The sequence below is a fragment of the Alligator mississippiensis genome, chromosome 1, assembly GCF_030867095.1.
Source record: "Alligator mississippiensis isolate rAllMis1 chromosome 1, rAllMis1, whole genome shotgun sequence".
NCBI classification, from domain to species: Eukaryota; Metazoa; Chordata; order Crocodylia; family Alligatoridae; genus Alligator; species Alligator mississippiensis.
Genome location: NC_081824.1, coordinates 104,015,193 through 104,037,614, shown reverse-complemented (window position 1 = coordinate 104,037,614; position 22,422 = coordinate 104,015,193). Strand labels below are relative to the sequence as shown.

Sequence of the window (22,422 nt, the reverse complement as noted above, 5' to 3'; positions counted from 1 at the left end):
TAGAAACCTTAGTTGAGTTATTCTTATATACCTGGTGTGACATCACTCAAGCCTTGTCCAATTAGAGACTGCCACAGTCCAGCCTCTGTTACTCATCTGCTTGGAGGATCTTCTGCTTCCTCTGGCCAGTGAAGCCAGAGTGTTTTACATACTTTGCCCAGATACAGGCCCCAGATTGCTGTGCGCTGACAAGAACAACAGGGGCTGTCTTGCCCACATAAAACACACACACACACACACACACACACACACACACACACTCTACACAACCCAGTGTGTGTGTGAGGGGGTGTTACACTAACCTAAGTGCTATTTCAAATAACTAGTGCCAAAGGGGTTATGTATGTTTTCTACAGAATGTATCAGCTGAAAGATGTCTGGGTGGAGGTTGATTTATTTTGGCACATGTAGAATAAGGCCACATTTGTTTGTAATTGTAGCATGGTCTGTTGCTTTTCATTTGAAAGATTAAAAATTAATAAGAATTTGGCAGCTATATTTCTAGAGTACAGTCAGCTTACATTTAGCAAAAAACAGTCTTCGTTCTGGCATCAGGAGCTATTCCATCACTTGTCTTATGCTATGACTCAGATTCACTACAGTCCCAGAATCTCTCTGTGACTACTTAGTCTGGGGAATTTAAAGGTGGTCTTTTCTTCAGCCCCCTGACTGTTAGTTCCTTTTTGCTGGCTAAGCAGAGCACTAGAACTGAAGGTTTTACTGAGGATTTGGGGTCAGTCTTGTTAGTCTCTTTAAAGTTATTCCTTCTTTCAAAGGACAGAGTATCCTAATATACTCAAAGTACTGCTAGACACCTCTGCAGATCTTTGAGCCTTGAAGATTATTTAGTTTAAGGCTTTAATAAACCACAAACCACTCTACCTTGGTTTTTTGGGGTTTTTTGTTTTTTCAAGAATCTTTCCCTCAACAGACCGCTTCAACAGGATGAATTCAGCTTCTTTTTGGAAACAGTTGTGAATGAACCAATAGTTATTCCATCGTGTTTTAAGAACACTATCCATGCACTGTCTCACCCCTTTTCCTTCAGTAACATCTAAAATCAGTGGCATTGTCATTAGCACTGGCTTTCCAGTTGATTACTACCCCTGCATCCTTAGATATCAGTTCCCTTAATACCAAATTCTCATCTTCCTGCAAGTCAACAGGCACCATTTTCTCAACAAGATCAACCTCTGCTAAGATGTTCAAAGAAAACATTGTCACTCTGTCACAGGAAAGATGTACACTGGGCAGCAGGATTCCAGCAAAACTAAAGTGAGCCTTGATAATATATTCTGCTTGTTCTCCTGACCTGTGTAGAAGATTTTCAGCTTGCTTTGTGTTGGCTAACTGACCTGAAAGTCTATGGGTTGTGGGATAGCAAGGAAAGCTCCTTGCTAAGCATGTTCCTTTAAAAGACTGTACCCAGGAAGCTAGCAGAAATTATGCCCATGGCAATGAAGTTTAAAATGGAACCACAGACAGAGGGAGGAAAAAAAAAAATTGGAGGGACTGAGAGTGCACGCACATCCACGTACATCCCCCCCATAGGAAAGTCTGTGGGGGGAGGGGAAAGAGCCATAAGGGGGTGGGAGGGAAACGGGACTGGGACCAGGTATGGATTGGTGCAGGGCCAGGGCTGGGATCAGGGCTGGGCCCTGCTGCTCCTGTCCCTTCCCTCGCACCCCTTCCACCATGCCCAGAGTCATTGCCTGGCACCAGCAGTCCCTGCAAATTCATAGCCCTGCACTGCTTCGGGGGGGGGGGCCTGAAACGGGGCCAGCCTCAGCTGTACTGGAGGGGATGGAGCCCACGAATCCCCACACCCACCCCACATTGTCCCCAGGAAAAGCCCAGCGCAGCCCGGCGGCCCCTCCACAGGCATGGCACCAGGCAGCCAAAGGGGGAACATGTGCCCCCCTCCGATCTTTGTACAGGTCAAGGGCAGGCTGCAGCTGCGAGCTGTGCTCTGCCTGCTCCATGCTTCATTGCTGCCTTTGAAAGTAGCATGGTGTGGCACCATGTGACTCGCTGCCTGGCACACCCACCAGCAGGACTCACATGGCACTGTGCTATGCCACTTTCAAAGGCAGCAGTGAGGCACGGAGCAGGTAGAACGCAGATGTAGCTTACTCTTTCCCCATACAAAGATCGAGGGACCACATACCCCACCCCCGCTTGGCTGCCTGGCACCACGCCTCTGGAGGAGCCACTGGGCTCCAATTGTTACACAACCCGGCCTGGCCAGGGCCCCATTCACCGGGCCAGGTCGTGGGGCCATTAGAACCCAGTGGATCATCCAGGGGTGCAGCGTGGGGGAGCCAAGGGGGGAGAACGTGCCCCCCCTGCCCTAGCTCCCCTGCGTTGCGCGCAGCATCAGAAGCCCCCCATGCTCCTGGACCAGTCACCAGGCTCTGATTGTCTGACAACCTGGACTGGTCCCTTGAATGGGGCCCCGGCCGGCTTGAGTCATGGGGCAATCCTCACAGTGCAACAGGGAACAGCTCAGTTACGAATGATTCACCATTGCACCTACCCCACTGCCTCCTGCACTGTAGGGGTCTCTGTCTTCCCTCCCTCCTCCCCCCCCCCAGTCCCAAAGCCCAGGTAAAGAAAACGGAAAGAAACTTACCTGCCTGCTCAGCTGGCTGTGATCCTGGCTGCACACGGTATGCATGTATGTGCGTGCCCCTGCCCCCCCCCTCGGCTGCAGCAGCCTGCAGCTGGGCTGCCCTGGGATCCTACCTGCTATCTGCATTTGTGGGGGCTGAGCCCAGTTAGCCCCATCCCCTTCCACCACCTATGAAGGGAACTGAACCAGTCTGGTGCTAAAATATGCATCTACATGATTTCTTTTGTAGTTTTAACTTCAACATGATGGAATAACCTTGCTATTAGAATTTGCTACTTAGGGCTAATTTTATGCCAATGCATTTAGAGCAAACCCTGTTTTCCTCAGAAAGATGAATAAGGGGACAAATATAAGAAGCCGGTAATATAATATGCTGGTTAAGACTGGCCACTTAAACAGAGTAATCAGTAAAATAATGGGATGAAATATGAGTGCTATGACATGAAGTTCTTGAAGAAAATATTCTGTGCATGAGGCTAAGAATATTATAATATGCATCTGCTAGGACAATGATGAAGAAGTGTTATATGAAAGATTAGTTGTAATGCCACCTTATTGTCCAAAATTTAACCATTTGTTGTTTGCCCCATTTGCTTCTTTGCCTGAATGATATACCTTTTTAAAATGTCTTCTCTCCTTTTGCTGACAAACATATCTTGCAATATAAAATAGACATGGGGTCAAATCATGATGCTGAATAGCATTTTTACATTGCTTCTGCTATTCAATATAAAGATTAAGTACTCTTAATGTGTCTTGAATGTCTTAGAATTAGACAAGCTTTTGAATACATTTCAACTATGCAGTTAATCCAGTAAAAGATCTCATGCAAAGAAATCCTTATTCTTTAATGTGCTATTTTTGTAGTATGTACAGGGCTTGCTGCTGTTTCAGCTAACCTAAAGAGAGCATGTAGGTGGTGTGAGTCATAGTGTGTACCTGTAGCAGTGAAGGAGCACCAGAGGAAGGGGGATGGGAAAATGAAGCAACTTACAGTATTTGCATGTATGCTTTGCTTTTCATAGATATCTCCATTCAGTTTTTTTCAACATGAGGATCATTCAGAAACAATGTAATGCTCATTCTTCAGCTTCTGTAGAGATGAAATGTTAAGATTTTAACAGAAATGGATCATTGGTCTTGGATATAGAATGGGTATGGGTTTTTACACAGAAAATTTGGAGAAGCAGTTAGAATTACTCATAAATATACTACTTCAGTTGGCAGCACTGCACTTTAATCAGTGCAGTCATTTCATACTGAGATTAACATTTGGAAGACCTATTTGCTTTTTTGTATATTATTCATTTAGTTTTATGATTTATCTGATAATAAGTCCTGTTACTTGTATTCAATAGTAATGTTTTTTACGGTAATTAAAAAAGGAAATAAGCTAATTTTCCTTATGACTTAGAAACCTTATTTCTTACTGCTGTCACTTAAATCAATACCCCTTCCCTTATGTTGTTTTTATTTAACATTTTACACAAACTGCAAAAGTCCTTATAAATGAGCAATGGCCTATACAGGCACTTAGCATTAATCAGAGTTTTTCATTTTTGGGTGTTTTTTTTAATCTGATGAAAGAGCAGGTTTTGTGTGTACCAATAGTCCTTTTATTTATTTGAAAAGAAACCTCAGAAGTAATTAAGAAATCAACTATTCGTTGTAAAAGAAGTTGTATGCTTGTTTCATTTCTCCCTGAAAGGGTGTGCCACAAAGGTGCTAGCCAGAGATTTTAAAGAAAGAGACAAAGAAGAAATAATAATAAATTTGAAAATGCTGATTTTTCTTGAAAAGTAACTTTCTAAAACTGTTATTATGGAGTTTTGTGTTCCGTGCCTAATTGTTTTCTACATTTTTAACGGACAACCAAGCAAACGCACTCTAGGCACAGAGTAAAGCCAGGCTTGCTCATTCTCACTAATCATCACAAATAACACATTGAATTTTATCCTTGGGGATTTCTGGGCAATCCCATTTTGACTGTATTAACAAAACAGTTTATCAGTCCACAAAGGAAGAGAGGAGAGTGGGGCTGAACTAGTCTTTACATTGTTAATAAGGGTGAAAAAGGTGATTCTGGTAGGTTCACATAGCAGATCTGTTTAGCAAAATTATTAAAACACTTTTCAGAATAGAACCTATCTTAAAACTGAATTCAGTCTTTGTACCCTGTCACACTCTTGTCCATTTCCTGATCTAATTCTAGTTTTGCTGCTTAATAAGACATTGAATTAGTACTTGGTTAACCAAGTACTAAACTTAATGTGCAGTAACTAGGGTGCATTAATGAATGTATATACACATCGTGTATGTACAGGACTTCAAATCCAGTATAGCTGCTCTGTGAGACTTGTACCTTTTTACATAGTAGTCAGGAGATGGTCTGACTATTTTTGTTCTGATAACTTGGAAGCTATTCTTTTTAATTGGTTATTGTAAGGATTGTTGTAAGTCTCTCAGTTATTCAATTTAGAAATAAACAGATTCTTCATACAGAAGTGTCACTTAATTACAGAAAGAAGACAGAATTTATAAAGTTGGAGTCAGTATAACAAATTATAAGAAGAAAAAATTGCTTGGTCACTTGTATCCCAGGGTCAATCATCAATCGCCTGGTCTAAATTTATTTTTCCTCTACAGGGGTGTCTGGGTGTGATACTACTCATCATTATTAATGCTGCAGTCCTGTCATTTGAAGGGCTCATTTAAATTATTGTTCTGACATGCAAGTAAGGAATTCAAATAATTCAATGAAGACTAAAATTAATAATATAGACTAGAAGCAAAATTTAACTGATAGGAATTCTCAATAAAATACTACATCCATTTACCTTGTCATGTTTGTATATTAAATATGAATAAGCACCTTTTCAGGATGTTCGTTTCCCATTAATAGAACAATCTTTGTGTCATGTGATGCTGAACCTTCAATTTAATTGACAAGTAAATGGAACAGCCACTTTCTGCACAAAGTGTGCACCTGTCACCACCATTTTAGTCTTATGGTGCCTGCTGTAATGGTTAAGAACTTATTTTACTTTTATGTTGCGATTCTAAACCACTTAGTCTTTTAGAATTAAAGTATATAGCCAAATTTATGAGGCTGGGAGCAAACCTTCTGTTTGTCTTATGCTGCATTGAGAATTGTAATTATTGATATACAGCACAGTACCTATTAGTTCCCTCCCCCACGCACGCAGGCATTGCTGCAAATCAACCCTTATTCACCTCTTTCAAAGGAGGGTTTATAGGCAGACTGCTACCCTGTACTTAAGATATGGTGACCCCCAAGATATAAAATAAAGGGACTATTTAAGTTTTGTTGTTGAAGCACTAGATTGGGGTACACAAGGTTAAATTAAATAAAAGGAAAATTAGCATGCAGATGTTTGTGGCTTAACAGAGGAATAGTGTTGAAAGATGCTTATAATTACTGGTGGTTATGAAGCAATTTTATTAAGACAGATGTTTCCTTATTCAGGAAAAACTCACAAACTTTTAAGATGACATCCAGATGTGTACTATATCATTTCACATTATAACATAGTGTGTGTGTCTATTGATTAATATATTGTGTTTATTTGAATGTGTAAGTAAAAACCAATTGTCACATATAGAATATTGTCAGAATCATTGAGTACCAAATAAGAAACCCTGAAGAAAACAAGAGCTGTGAAATATATTGCTTCTGTTTTGCACTTTTGTCTTTCTTATTTGCTGTTTGTCTGCTAATCTCTTCTATGACTAACAACGTTCCATGCTTTTGAGCAGAATTAAAAAAGCAGTTCATTACAATAAAAAATACAAAACAAGTAGATTGTGAGCCCTTTTGTCTCCCATAATTATATGTCTATAGAGGCCCTGAATCGCATTTGAAGCCTTTGTGCAGTACTAAATGTAAATAATGGGCAAATGCCATGTTTCTTTTACCATAAATATAGATCAGGTAAAAGCAGGATTTTAAAATTTACACTGGTCTGAGGTATGCAGTCACTATTCAGTCATGGGCCACTGACAATTTAAATGTCTGATATCTTGCCATCTGCCATTGACAGACGCATAATGATTTATTTGAATATAGTTTTGGGGGACTGCAGGTTTTCCAGGAATATCAAGTGTTTATTTCTGCACCTGACAAGATACAAGAATGGTGCCTCAGAATTTTGACACTGATTTACTGACACTGAGAGAAACTATTTTTCACATTTTAGAATGGGGACTGCATTTTGTGTTTCCCAAAAGTCTTTACACTTAGAGGTGCTTCCAAGCTGTTCATTGCAAGAAACTTAGGTCATTCTTGGTCCATTTTGTTTACCACCAGTTATCCAAGAACTAATCATAACACCCAGAAGCGTATTTAACGATAGTTGAGGCATCATTTTTTCCCAGCACCACTTCTGACTGCAAGTTAAATGTTAGAAATGTATGCATTTGTTGCCACTGTGATTTACCTGTAAATTGTAGAAAAAAACAGAAACCATAAGGAACTTTTAACACTTACCTTGAATATCAAATGTTATTTGTTTTTACTGCCTCTTACCTCCGACAAAGACCTCTTCCTTAAAAAGCTGTTAAACTGCTTTTTGCCTGTTATAAGACTGCGTAAGCAATTCCTGGATGTACAGAAGCATAACCAAAAACAAACAGCTGAATACAACTGGAACAACGCCTTCTTTTTTTCTTTATGTATTTCTGTTGCCTTTTGACATTATTGAGCAATGTCTTCCCTTACTGTCAGTTTTGAGCCTAAGTTGGGAGTAACATGAGCCTAAACCTACAATATACTGGCAAATTACCTTTCTTCTGACACAAGTTCTCCAAGTTATTTAGTGGTTCTTACTCTCTTTCTGGCTTTTCTAATCAAGTTTTCACAAGATAAAATATCCAGACTTCAGTTAGTAAAAATATTTTTAAAATAGTTTTACATGTTAGGTGCTGTTTCCATGAAATAATTTGAGGGGTTTTTCAGTGTTTGCTGCTTTATACACTTGGATTAATGTGGAAATTTCTCGCTAATCCAATTACCAAGGAAAAAAGTCAAACAAAGACACGGAGTTTCCCTTATTAGGAAAGACTCTGAAGCTTAAATGGATTGACATAGGTCTTCCCTTCCCTTCCACAGTGCTAAGCTGAGGGGGAGCATGGCCAGGCCCCAGCAGGATGCTCTGATTAGGGAGCCCCTCTCCCCCCGGCAACTGCTGTCTCTGCTGGAGCTCCAGCCAGGGAGCAGAGGGGCGGGGCCAGGGCTGTAAAGTATCTGGGATGCTGTTGGACTCTAGTTCAACTTAAACCAGGAAGGATGGGGTCTTGGACAGACATTGCATAAACCAGTTTGACCTAAATCAGTTAAGCCTGATACTACTTTTAACCAGGTATATCTCAAACCAGTTTCAGCCATTTTCAGACTGGTTTATGTACTAGCACTTGTTGTTGGCTAGCACTATGGAAGAAAGAGACTTGGGGGTCATCATTGACCACAAGATGAACATGAGCCAGCAATGCGATGCTGCGGCTAGTAAAGCCACCAAAATGCTGGCTTGCATCCATAGATGCTTCTCAAGCAAATCCCGGGATGTCATTCTCCCCCTGTACTCGGCCTTAGTGAGGCCGCAGCTGGAGTACTGCGTCCAGTTTTGGGCTCCACAATTCAAAAAGGATGTGGAGAAGCTTGAGAGAGTCCAGAGAAGAGCCACGCGCATGATCAGAGGTCAGGGAAGCAGACCCTACGATGACAGGCTGAGAGCCCTGGGGCTCTTTAGCCTGGAAAAGCGCAGGCTCAGGGGTGATCTGATGGCCACCTACAAGTTTATCAGGGGTGACCACCAGTATCTGGGGGAATGTTTGTTCACCAGAGCGCCCCAAGGGATGACGAGGTCGAATGGTTACAAACTACTACAAGATTGTTTCAGGCTGGACATAAGGAAGAATTTCTTTACTGTCCGAGCCCCCAAGGTCTGGAACAGCCTGCCACCGGAGGTTGTTCAAGCGCCTTCATTGAACACCTTCAAGATGAAACTGGATGCTTATCTTGCTGGGATCCTATGACCCCAGCTGACTTCCTGCCCTTTGGGCAGGGGGCTGGACTCGATGATCTTCCGAGGTCCCTTCCAGCCCTAATGTCTATGAAATCTATGAAATACTCCAAACGTCTATTCTGTTACAGGTTTAAACTGGTTTCCAATCACTTAAACCAATTTGTGTAATGTCTGTTACTAGCCTCAAACACATCCCCCACTGCACAGAAAAGTCATAGGGCTGATCCATTCCTGTTGAAACTGGCCCACTGTGAGGAAACAAATGTAGAAATTGTGAGGCCACAAGAAAATACACAAAATAAGGCCTAACCCTAGCTTAAAATACCTGGTCTGGTGCCTTTAACTAATATCTAATGGGTAGAGTAGGTTACACCCCTGAGGCAAGACATCTGTTTCTGATATGGCTGCATGCTAAATGAGAAATTTCACCCCTTTCATTTTTAAAGTTGGAATCTAAAGTATAAGTTCCTAAATCTACAATGAAACATCTAAATAAGTGGTCTGATCTTGAAGTACTAAGGCACCTTAAAAACTTAAATTTTGGAATCCTATGTCAGGAGAGATGATGGGGTAGAGACTCTTTTTAGCGGGGAAAGGGGTCAGATATGTAACTTCTGATAAGAATATATAGCTTGTTTCAGCCTCTTTAATAGCATGAACTTGAAGGATGTTCTGTGTTGGGATCTGTGGTTTTCTAGTTCATTTAACCAACATATCACTGTGCCAGTTTCCAAGTTGGCTTAGCCATCAAGCAGTGCCTCCAGTATTGTTGTAGCACAAACACATTACAGCCACTCCTGTGTGATAACAAAGGAAGACTGTAAAAGTGACTACTTTTATGAAGATACATGTTTAAAGATATGACAGTCTGTTTTGCTTTATATATACAACACATTTTTGTTTTGAGATCAATGGAGGAAATTATCTGTTATTACAATGTAGGTATTATTGAAGTAGTGTGAATCATCCATACAAGAATGTCATTTAGTAGAGCTGTGTGGAGCTTTGGTCCCCGATTCAATTCAGCAGAGACTTGGCCTGATTCGGTGGCTGAATCTCTGAATCTGAATTAAATCAGGAAACCCTTTAATCTCTCTGAATTGGATCAGAACCCTCCAAATCGATTCGGAGAGATTTGGAAAGATTTGGCAATTCGAACATAGACACAGCTTGAAATGTTTTTTCTTCATACCTCAAGGTAGCAGGCAGCTCATGAATGCTGCGATGGTGAGGCAGATGGAGTGTCCCACAGGAGCATGGGGTGCTTCCTAGTGTGCTCGGCAGCAAACCTGGAAGTGGATCAAAAGCACTTCCAGTCCACTTGTAGGTCTGCCGGTGAGCATGCAGGGGGACCCCCTGTGCCCCCCCCCCCCCCAGCTCAGTGACTGGTGCCTTCTAGGTGTGTGGGGGCACCCAGGGTCCCCCCGCAGCCAATTGCTGGGGGGGCCCAGTGTGCTCCCCAGTGAACCTGGGAGTGGACCAAAAGTAGTTCCAGTCCACTTCTGAGTTCACTGCCAAGCACATTGGGGGGCTTTCCCATGCTCCATCTGCCCCACCATCGCAGCATTCGTGAGCTGTGCCTGGTACCATGAGGTAAATCACTGATTTGCTGAATCCGCATCGAATCTTCAGACTTGGATTCAGCAGAATCGAACCAGGGACATTGATCTGAATCAACAAATTGAATCACTGTCCCCGATTTAGGCCGAATCCAAATCAAATATGGCCCCTTTCACACACCCCTATCGTTTAGTAACATGAAAAGGAGAAAATTGTCTATTCCTTTACACAGGATTCTAATTAGAAGGAAAAATACTGAGCTCACTTAATGGCACACTTGTCTTATTTGTCCCTGTATTTCTGTGTCTTATAACACCAAATTGAACTTTTGGTCTTGTTTTTATAACAGTTGACTTTTGTCACCTGCTTATGGCAAATACTTTTTTTCTTTTTTAAACTTGTGATCGCTCTGCTGGTTTACTAAGAGAATAGCAAGCTTCCCTGTTCCTTGGGTTTTAAAAAAATGCATGGCTTTTAAAATAAAATTTAAAAATCTATAAAAATATTCATGTTTGTAATTTCTTTTTAAATTCTGAAGGAGCTAAGTTTAGTCCGTTTCGTTTTTTAAGGACATGCTGTATGCCCAGATTTTATTACAGATTCATAAAATACCTCTTACTCGCAGACCCAATAACCACAGTGATTATAAAGCAAAGAACTTAATGGAAGGGCAGGTCCTGCTGTTGAACTCATGTCAGCACTTGGATAATTTGCCAAGTGATCATAGCAAGAATTATTCCAGATAATATGACACCTAAAGCATTGTTCCATTTTTTTGCTGGGTCTGTCAGGTGATTTCCCCCCCCCCCCCCCCCCCGAGAGTCAGATGCTGATACAACAGGGGTACACGGGATTGCCGACTGAGAGAATTGAAAAGTAAGTGTCTACCTGAGTGGAGTCAGAGGGTGTTATACATTTTGGAAATAGAATTCCAGTATTTGAAGGAGGAAAATGAATATTTTTTTATGTAGAGTTTGAACCGTTTTGTAAAAATATATATATAGACATGGAGGTTTTCTGTGGCTAGCCTTTTAGCATAGCAAGTATCAATACGAGCTTTGTCAAGAAATCTCGATTTGTTAGCAGATCATTTTAAAGTTAAATCATCATGTGTCATAGTAAACCAGCTTCTATTAAGTTCTCTGAAGAAAAGCAAAGCAGACTGCCCTTGTTCCTTCTCCTGTCCTTGTTTTCTGCTTTTGCATTGAAAACTCTTTCCCTAGCCTATTGGGAAAGGCAGTCAGGTACTGCACAGAAAGCAATAAATCTTATTTAGTGCCTTGTCTGTTTCTATCTGTAAGAGTAATGCAAAAAGTGAAAAATGTTTTATTTGACAGAATTAGAAATGTGGAGAAAATGTCTTTGTCTATAATAAATTTTTCAAAAAATTCTAGGATGATGTTTCCTTTGATTTAGTTATTAAAATTTAACTTCCAGTTATATCATTCTTCAGGGAATTCTTTCAAGTTTTCTAAGTCAGATACTGCAATGCATAGATCCATCTGGAGCCGAAGGATAAGACAAAGTTTCCCCATCTTGCCTGGTGAATTTTATTATTTTAAGGTAGAATTAGAAATGTCCCTTAATTTTCAGTAATATGCCATGTTATCCGATTTGTTATGGTTCAAATTTGTAGAAAGCACATATAATCATTTATTTTTGGCCTGTGTTTTCCATTATTCCTAATCAATTAATTAGTAATAGTTATTAGTCTAGTCTGACACTCCCATAGATACTTGTCATTTTAGACAGATAATCTTATTTTTCTTTCAAACAAATACATGTGCTTGTTTCATTGAGGAGGAAATACTTTATACTCCAAGTTCTTGTGAGATGCCCTCATGCTGCAGAAGATAATTGTAATCTCAGTCTGACAGCCAGATCTGGTAGGCAGACCTTGTGTGCAAGTTAAAGGGGTTCTTTCTGGGCATGAAAGAAAGTATGCATGTGTGAATCTGATTGCAAGATTGGGGCCTCTGGTAATGTGGACTGTTCAGAATGATCAACTTGTTTTTTTAAAGTGGTGCCTTATTTAAATCCACAAGGGGCTATGCAGCAAAAGAAAGACTCCATGTGCATGTACTGCCCGTTTCTGCCTTCCTCAGGTTTATTTTGCAAATGTGACTAATTTCTAAATTAAGCAAATGTTATAAAAACTAATTTCTTTAAACTGACAGTAGATTTTGGTCCAAAGTTTTCAAAGACCCTGATTCATCAAAGCACATTGTCTTCTAAAAGTCAACGTGACTTAAGGATGTAGTGTAAGTGCCTTGATAAACAGGGATGTGACAGGGTGGCCTATCCTTTTAAGAGGGAACAGTCAGCCCTGCTAAGAAAGCTCAGGTGCATGGCATTGAGATAGGGGTTTAGGTTGTAGCCGTTACAACCTAAACCCCTGCAACATGGAAGATATCGAATTCAGCCGTCTGAAATGGAAACTGTACAACGTGAAAAAGAAAGAAGCCAGACTCAACAGCGACATATATTTTCTAAGCCTTTGCAAGAAACACAACTTCATTCCCCGAGGACTAAACATCTACAATCCCCTGACCACTACACACAACTCCAAATATGCTGCACAGCTATGCAGAAGAACTTCAGAGAAAATTAGAAATCATCTACGTCACCTTCTCTACTCCAAAAGAGACCAACTCAGGAAGGAAATCGTCATACACTACAACAACTTAAAAGATAGAAATCCATGCATGTTCCCTGACAACATACAGCAGATACAAAGAGACTACGAAAAACTTTCTACAGCATTCATCCTACATAAAAAGAAGAAATGGAACAAATTACTCCAAGAACAAGCTCCCCAGCCACAAAACAACCATCAGAGGAACAACACCAACACCTTAAGACCTTCCAACCTCAGACTTGATGAAACTGCAAGCAGCAACCAACCCACAAATATTATCAATCTCTCCACACACGCTTACCAAAACTGAAAAATCTGTCCTTTCTAAAGGCCTAAATTTCTGTCCAGAAAAATACCCTAATAAAATACTTCAATGTGGAGAACTAGAAGAATTCTTCTGACGCCTGCGCCTCAAAGAATATTTCCACGACCAAACTGAACCCACTCCCAACAACAACTCATCCTCTGACAACATTCAAGAAAAGATCAATGCCAAAAAACCCAAAAAAACATCAGATTGGACACCTTGCAGTGGACGAAACCCTAACCTTGACCGCTACATTGACTACTTCAGGGAAAGAATAAACAATGAAATAATTAGCAACACGCGCCACCACAACAACCTCTCTCTACCAGAGAAAAAGTCCATAGAATCTCTAAGATCTAACCACCAAATAGTAATAAAACCAGCAGATAGAGGAGGAGCCATAGTCATCCTAAACCGTGAGGATTACATAAAGGAAGCCAACAGACAGCTCTCTGACACCACCTACTACAAAGAACTACAAGAAGATCCTACTCCCCTTTTCACCAAAAAACTCAACAATACCATCAAATCATTTCCACCAAGATTACAAGAAAAACTACAGACCTTGATCCCCCCGCTGCCTAACCCAGGGACTTTTTACATGCCCCCTAAAATCCACAAACAAGGGAACCCTGGCAGACCTATCATATCCAACCATGGGACCCTAACTGAGGAAATATCAGGTTTTGCTGAATCCATCCTAAAACCACTTGTCACCCACAGAGCAAGTTTTGTCCAAGACACCACAGACTTGCTACGGAAACTTAAAAACATAGACCACCTTCCCAGCAACACACTCCTAGCCACCATGGACGTTACCAGCCTATACACCGACATCCCACGCCAGGATGGCATCCATGCCTGCCTTACATATCTACAGGAACAAGATTACAACCCAGAATACAGACCCAAAGATATCACTGAGCTTATACACTTCATCCTCACACACAACAATTTCACTTTTAATAATCAACATTTCCTCCAGATGATGGGAACAGCTATGGGCACTAAAATGGCCCCACAGTATGCCAACCTTTTTATGAGCCACTTGGAAGAAGACTTCCTCAAGAACTGCACCATCAAACCCTTGCTGTACTTACGATATACTGATGACATCTTCATCATTTGGAGTGAGAACCTGCAATCTCTGATTGAGTTCCACCAGAAATTCAACAGTCACCATCCCTCCATCCGACTTTCTTTAGAATACTCCAACACCAACATCCCCTTTTTAGACACAAGGATCAGTATCCAGAAGGGTAAAATACAGATCACAGTATACAAGAAACCCACAGACCAACATACATATCTGCACAGAACCAGCAATCACCCAAAACACACCAAAAAAGCTGTGATATACAGCCAAGCCCTCAGATACCACCGCATCTGTACTGAAGAGAACACCCGGGATTGCCACCTCACCAGTCTTAAAAAGGCTTTCACCCAGCAAGGACACTCCTCCAGAGAGGTAGATCGCACGTTTGAAAGAGCCACATGGATACCACGTGAAGAACTGCTGCAGTACAGAAGAAAAACACCCACAAATCGCACACCGCTGGTTATGACCTATCACCCATCCCTTGAACCTGTACAGAAAATCCTCAAAAAATTGCAACCCATATTAGAAAAAGACCCTATTCTTAAAAAGATCTTCCCAGAGCCACCCATCCTAGCCTTCAGACAAGCACCGAACCTCGCCAACCTCATCACCAGAAGCAAACTTCCTCAAGCCCAGAACACACCAAAAGGATCCAGACCGTGCCAGGACAAGAAATGCAAAACCTGCTCCCACATCTCCACCACCTCCACTATTACTACACCCCACAACAGAGCCATCAGCATCCCAGGATCTTACAACTGCACCTCCAGGAATGTAGTATACCTCATCCAATGCACCAAATGCCCTGATGGAAGATATGTAGGAGAGACCAGACAACAACTGTGCACCAGAATGAACGCACACCGGAAATCCATCAAAGACAGAAACACCCAATTACCGGTGGGGGCACATTTCTCACAGGAGGGCCACTCTCTCTCCAATCTCTCAGTCCTGATCCTCAAGGGAAACTTACACAACACTTCCCAGAGACGAGCCTATGAGCTCCATTTCATCAACCTGCTGGATACTAGAGATCATGGACTAAACATGGACATTGGATTTTTGATACATTATAATCTGCCTGGCAACTGACTCCCCAGCCCAGCCCCTGGCTTGTTTACTTTTCATTCCATCCAGGAAGAGCACACACCAACTGCTGCGGCTTCCTTAGCCTGACGAAGGGTTTTTGAACCCAAAAGCTTGCTTAATAACTATTCTCCAACCATTTGGGTTGGTCTAATAAAAGATATCAAATTCACCCAAGGAACCTTGTCTGGCATTGAGATAGGCAGAGTATCCTACTAGGAGCTTTAAAAAGTTCCCAGAAAAGTAAGCATGAGAGAAGGAAGCAAGCTATGAACATAACTGCATGCTACAAAAGGGGGCAACTAGGAGCCAACGGTTTGTTTTTTGGCTTGTTCATTGCCTAAAACTGTATTACCTAAGAGGACTTGGCTGAGTTGCTCTTCCTATGGAAATAAGCAGGCTAGGTAGCCTGCTTACCAGCTGACTTGTTGAGTTGATGGTCAATAGGCATTTTCAGTTTTGAGAAATGGATAGGCAAATTATTGTAGAAATTGCAGTACTGTATGTTAATGGCATGAATACCAACTATGTAAACATAGTTATTTTCCTTATTTTTTCTTGGTAGTAGTTCCAACAAGTATTCATACAGTGAAAGAACCAGAATTGAGCATGGGAGTTAGGGGTACAGCCTCTGAATCAGAATTTCCTAGACCCTAAACACTGGAGGCTGCAAGTAGGAAGGATACAGTAGAAAAAACCTGGTCATGCCCTCTTCGTTCTCCCTTTCAGTATCCTCTCACTTCTCTACCATGTGACACAGGGTTCTAGGCAAGATGGACCTATGGTCTTATATTCTTATGTAATTAAAATTTTGAGGCACTGTGGCTGCTGACAGATGGGGGTGGGGGGGCAGGGGGGAAGCATGCTTTACTGGAAGAGGCAGCACCAGGGAGTGCAACCCAAGTCCATAGTGTCTGTCTAGAGAAGGCACTTCAGCAAGGCTTTTTGGCTATTTGATGGCAGGGGTGTGCAGGCAGTGGATTGCAGCTCTGCTCCAGCCCTGGACCATGTTGTCACCACTGCAAGATCCCAACCTCAGAGCAGCTCCCTGTCCAGGCATGTGTCCTGTCAGCACTGCTAAGGGCTGGTCTCCATGGAAACCCTGGCCCCCACAGCTCCACTGCTACTGGGTTCTCTACAGAAACTGGCTTCAGTGACATGGGTACAAGCTCCGGGGAAATGGAGTCCAGCTGCTGGCTGCCTCTGCCATTTTGTCCACCCCAGCTTTGAAAATTGAAGACCTAGTAGACAGAGCAGGATGAAGAGTGACACACCTTTAAAAGCAAAGAGTTGTTTAATGCATTAAACAAATGAGAGTCAGCAGAGGGATGCAAAAAGTGGCAAGTTAGACAAAACTAAGTCAGGAGGATGATACTAGTAAGCAGTGTTTTGAATACATTTGGGACTACATGATATCTGGCCTCAAAGCCATGAAGTTGATCATAACTCACATGTGAGAAGATGAGGACTTCTATTAGACTGTTGACAGGCAGAAAAGCAGAAGTGTTATAGAGGTATAAGTAGGGTGACCATAATTTTAGGGAGATCTGGGATGGAGTGCATCAGGGTGCATTTACACGCGCCCATGCACACACACGTGCACCCTGACCCTACAGCTCCCAGGATCGGGGCAGGGCAGGCTGAGAGATTAGAGGCCTCCAGCCAGGCTCCATCATCTGCATGTAGAGGCGTGTACAGTGCCCTCCCGGGCTCTGCCAGCCCACGCTGCATGGCTACATGGCACCTCCCCCTGCCTCCAGCAGCTGGACAGGGTACAGTGCCAGGGCAGAGCCTGGAGTCACCGCCCCTAAACACGGGTTCCTAGCGGCCAGGTTGGGGGGAAGGACCCTTGCTTTTCTCAGGGCAGGGGTCTAAGCTGCACCTACCCCTTCCCAGTAAGTCCTGTCCTCACCTGGGCTCCAGGTGGTGGCAGTAGCTGCTCCCTGGTCCTGACTTCACTGGGATGTGATCTGGGAGTCACTTGCCCAGTAGTCAGTCAGGAGCTGGGCACATGCAGGCAGGTTCCTGCCAATTCAGAATTTTTGCTTCAGTTTTCTCCAATGGCCAGGGTGCTCAGTCTATGAAATCCAGGATTGTCCCAGCCAATCTGGGACATATTACCTAGGGTGACCATAAGGGGCAAGTCATAGACATAGCCTGAAGATAGCCATCTAGAGCCAAGGCTGCAAAGTATACCTAGATTACAAGTCTGAATGGGAGAATGGTGGGGTTGTTGATGGTGGCAGAGAAATAAGAGAGGAAAGAGGAAGGAAATTGGGGGCAGGAAGATTGATGTTTCTAGCTTTAAAGTGCTTTTCAGGCTGTTCTCTCTAACCACGACAATAGAAAATTTGCTCTAAGCTTTTTTTTTCCCTTGACGTATGTAATTTTTGCTATGTTTTAGTTAGTGAAGCAACAGTACTTGCATAATTCTGAATTTGATTTAGTTTCATTTTTATTTTGGTATTCCACATCCTTTGTGATGTTCCACATCTGTTCTTATCACATGCATCATGTCTGAGTGTTATAGACAATGTATGTTTACTTGCAAATATTCTTGTAAAGCTTTCTAAGTGAGGGAGCAAGGAATTGATGGGAGATCCTAGTATAAACTTTTTTGTGAGAAACATAGATAAGGACTTGGTAAACAGTGGTTAAAATACAGATCAGTAAGTCAGAGGTAGAGACATCTTTAAAAAGAAAAGTATCAATTTCCTTTTTCTTTAGCTTTACTAAAGTAAATACCTCATGGTCCCCTGTTATAGCATTTATTTCTTGCACACCGTTAGTAAGTTTATGGTCTGCAAAAGAAAAATATGCTGATTGATGTAGACTGAGCTAACTAATTACAGCTAAGAACAGTTTCTCTTAGCAGTGTTGCTGAATTGTATTAAAGCTATCGTTCAAATGAATAAAAAGTGATTTCGGCTATTAGTTTTTTTTTCTTGTTCATGGATGGTGAGTCAACCACATCACATTTCATTTCATTCTGTTCAGACATTCACATAGCATTACCGTATGCTTCACAGTTGTCGGAAGAGTTTTACTCATTAGATGGTAACCTGGCAGTCAATAGTGTAGTCATGTTAAATTTAGCATTGTAGATAAGTTGAGGAAAGACTATAGTTTCTTCATTCTGGTTCAAATTGTTGAATTTCAGTGAGGGAAACTAAAGTATTGTGTGCATTATTAGTAATGTATGAATTTTATTGCAGGTAGTAAGCGTGGATTTTTGTGCTCAAGACTTGTTTTAAAGAAGTTATCTCAAAATATTCTGATACCATTTTTCTAATTACTTTTCCCCTCTTTTTGTGTTTTGAAAGTATTGTGATATTTGTTCAGCATTTCTGTTCTGGTCTATATTTAACATGAATCATTTGCTGTTTTTCTCTTATCCATAAGTGAAAAAATATTTTCTCAATATTCTGTTAGAACCATTAGTTTTGGCTAACCAACTCTTAACTCTCTGAAGAAGACAAAATCAATTTCAAGGAAACTAAAGTATATTGGTGAATAAATATAACAAGAAGGGAAAAAAACATAGGTTTTATTATTAAAAAAAAGAGCTGCGAGTGATTTGGAGTTAAAGCTTTGCTGCATTAAAACATTTGAATTAAGATGTTAAAGTGACTATATTTTGTCCAGAAATAATTAGTGTCGTATAGCACTTGCTTAGTTTGCATGTAAACTGTTTAATAATCGAAGAGTAATATAACCCCATAATGTTACAGCAGTTATAGTCATGGTCTTGGTCCTGTATTCTGTACCACAGCTGAACAAAAGTTTGTCTTTATGAAATTCAACTCTTTTGTTGTCCCAAAGCACATCTCTGCATCATGCTCTTGTCAAACTATCTTCAACCTTGAATGCTGTCCACAGCCAAAAGTGTATAGAAAGCTTTACAGTCAGATGAAGAGCAGCTGATTTGGTCTCTGTTGGATCTTCAGGTAACATAGATTTCTAATTCATTGGGGTCCCCCATGAAATGCCCTACTGCTGACCCATAGGTATTTAGATAGGGACTGCTCACATGAGCTGCCTAACCGATGTTCCTGGACAAAGAGGTCGTCTCGAGGTACCAAGGGTAAAATGGAGTACTAGACAAACTATACACAATAGAAACAACTGGAATTGCACACAACTTGGACAGCTGCTAGTCCTGTGATCACGGTATTAATATACCATATGTATGTGGTGTCACATGCCTCAAAAAAAGACATTTGGCTTATTTTGGAAAGTCAGAATGAAGGGGGACAAAAAAAGAATAGAGGGAGGCCAGCAGAGTTTTACCTAGTATGGCACAGAGGCATACCTGGCAGGGGCCTGGAGACTCTGCCCAGGAAGAGCAGGGGTGGTAGAAAGTGTCCCCTCATCAGCCTTGTTCTCCCACAGTTACAGGGTTAACCCTATTACAGGTGCCTCTGAGTTGCATGAAGAATGATTCTGGGAAAAAAGTAAAAAGCGCGTGACTTTGACTCAGCTCTGCAGCATCTGTATAGATTGGGCACTTCAGCATGGCTTTTTGATGCTTGAGGAAGTTTGCTTCGAACCTCGCCAACCTCATCACCAGAAGCAAACTTCCTCAACCCCAGAACACACCAAAAGGATCCAGACCGTGCCATGACAAGAAATGCAAAACCTGCCCCCACATCTCCACCACCTTCCACTTTTACTACACCCCACAACAGAGCCATCAGCATCCCAGGATCTTACAGCTGCATCTCCAGGAATGTAGTATACCTCATCCAATGCACTAAATGCCCTGATGGAAGATATGTAGGAGAAACCAAACAACAACTGCGCACCAGAATGAACGCACACCGGAAATCCATCAAAGACAGAAATACCCAATTACTGGTGGGGGCACATTTCTCACAAGAGGGCCGCTCTCTCTCCAATCTCTCAGTCCTGATCCTCAAGGGAAACTTATACAACACTTCCCAGAGATGAGCCTATGAGCTCCATTTCATCAACCTGCTGGATACTAGAGATCATGGACTAAACATAGACATTGGATTTTTGATACATTATAATCTGCCTGGCAACTGACTCCCCAGCCCAGCCCCTGGCGTCTTTACTTTTCATTCCATCCAGGAAGAGCGCGCACCAACTGCTGCGGCTTCCTTAGCCTGACGAAGGGTTTTTGAACCCGAAAGCTTGCTTAATAACTATTCTCCACCCATTTGGGTTGGTCTAATAAAAGATATCAAATTCACCCAAGGAACCTTGTCTGCAAATAATGGAGGAGTTTATTCAAAATTGCTTCTGTGAAGTACAGTATTTTCAAAGTACTTTTTATTTATGCAAAGATAAATTCAATTTACTTGAAGAATCTAAGTTGACCCTGAATATAAGAAGACCTCCCAATAAATAGATTCCATATATGGAAAATTTATAAATTTTGTTATAATTTTCCAGGTATAGAATCTAATTTATTGGAGGGTTATCTTAATTTTGTCCCTCTCCAACTGCTACAGCAGGGAAAGCAGTAGTTGGGGGGGTCAGGTGGCCCCTTTGCTCTTTTTTCCCCCTACTTTTTCCTCCAGCAGCCTTCCTACTCTCCCCACAGTCTCTGCCTCTTCCCTCCACCCCTGCTTCCCACCCCTTTCCTTCCTGTTATTGTCAGACACAGCTCTGTTTAGGCTCTGTTCCCTCCCTGGAGCACAGCATGTGGAAGCTCAGCCCTTGCCAAGCCTTGCAGCAGTCTTGGTGCTGCTCATTGACCAGGCAGGAGACCGGATTTCCATATATTCTTTTCCTGGGATGGAACTGAGCTTGAGCTGGCTGTGAGCTGCTTATGACAGAAAAGGGTGGGGAGGGTGGGGAACAGACACAGAGGGCATTTTTACATATGCTCCGGGACGCAGCGCTGGGTGCTTTCATTAGCAAGCTGAGCTAATTAAAAGTGCCCACACGTCGCATGTATCAGCATCCCCATGCTGAAAAAATGGCAGTGGGGCTGTGTCCCTCTAATTTTACATTTAGGCTGAAGTCCTGTCTTTATTCACAGAATGGGTATAAACATAAATTAAAGCTCATCAGATGTGTTTTATTTCAAAGTGCCCCACCTCCATTTTTTTCAGCATGGGGATACTGATAAACGTAACTCGGAAAGCTGACAGAGCACATCAATTTCTGTAATCCAGCTGCTCCAACGCACTGGATTTTCAGCTCATCAGAGCAGGCTCCCCACATGTATGTAGGAGCCCAAAAGTTGCAGAGGAGAAGCAGGAGGCTGCTGGGGGTTTGACTCTCACCCTGACCAGGGGTCAGGGCCACAGTCAGAAACATGGCAGCTACCTGCCCCCACTCTATTTTCTACACAAATCTAAGACAAGGGGCTTTTCCCCCCCATGTTGACGGGGGGGGGGGAAGGACTCATCTTAGATTTGAGTAAATACAAGTAAGCCTCTCTCTCCTTTCTCTGGCAGACGTTGCTTGCTCACACATGAGTATATACAGAAGTTGCCTGCAGGTAATAAAATTTGGTTAAAATGCATGTTTATATTGTGTGATAGATATCAAACTCAGTACCGATGCCTAAAAAATTCCATTGTAAATATGTTCGTGAGAGAAATTGAGTTTCAAGGAGACACTGTTATATGAAAAAAGAATGACAAAGTGTATTTCATATTACTACATGTGGGATAGTAACTTCCCATATGTCATACAGATTCTGGTGTGATTCAGAGCTTGCACATAGCAATACTATAACTCTTAAATAGGTTTCTGTATTTAAATTGTTATGGTTTTCTATTAATTAAAATGCTCTGTTTTTGAAGAGGTTATAAAACAGTGGAAGGAAATCTTGAAAAGGTAGTTTAGTCCAACCACAGCTAAGTAGTGGCTATTGGAAAGAACAAACTATATTTCCTGGATCCTTCTATGTAGGCATAAAACCTTAAAATGTTTACTATAAGCATAAAAGTTCCTTATTCTAGGCCCTACATTCCCACTTATGAAGGTCAGACTTCTCTGTCTTATAAGTAGAAAGCTAGGTGTACTTTCCTTGCTACTGAGAATGTAGACACAACACATTAACATCATTGTAACTTACAT

General features: G+C 41.8%; 1 protein-coding gene across 1 annotated transcript in view; it reads left to right on the top strand.

Annotated features, from left to right (window-relative positions):
• MAN1A1 (mannosidase alpha class 1A member 1) overlaps window positions 1-22,422 on the top strand; it is a 246,587-nt gene that overhangs the window by 113,907 nt on the left and 110,258 nt on the right. The window lies entirely within an intron of this gene.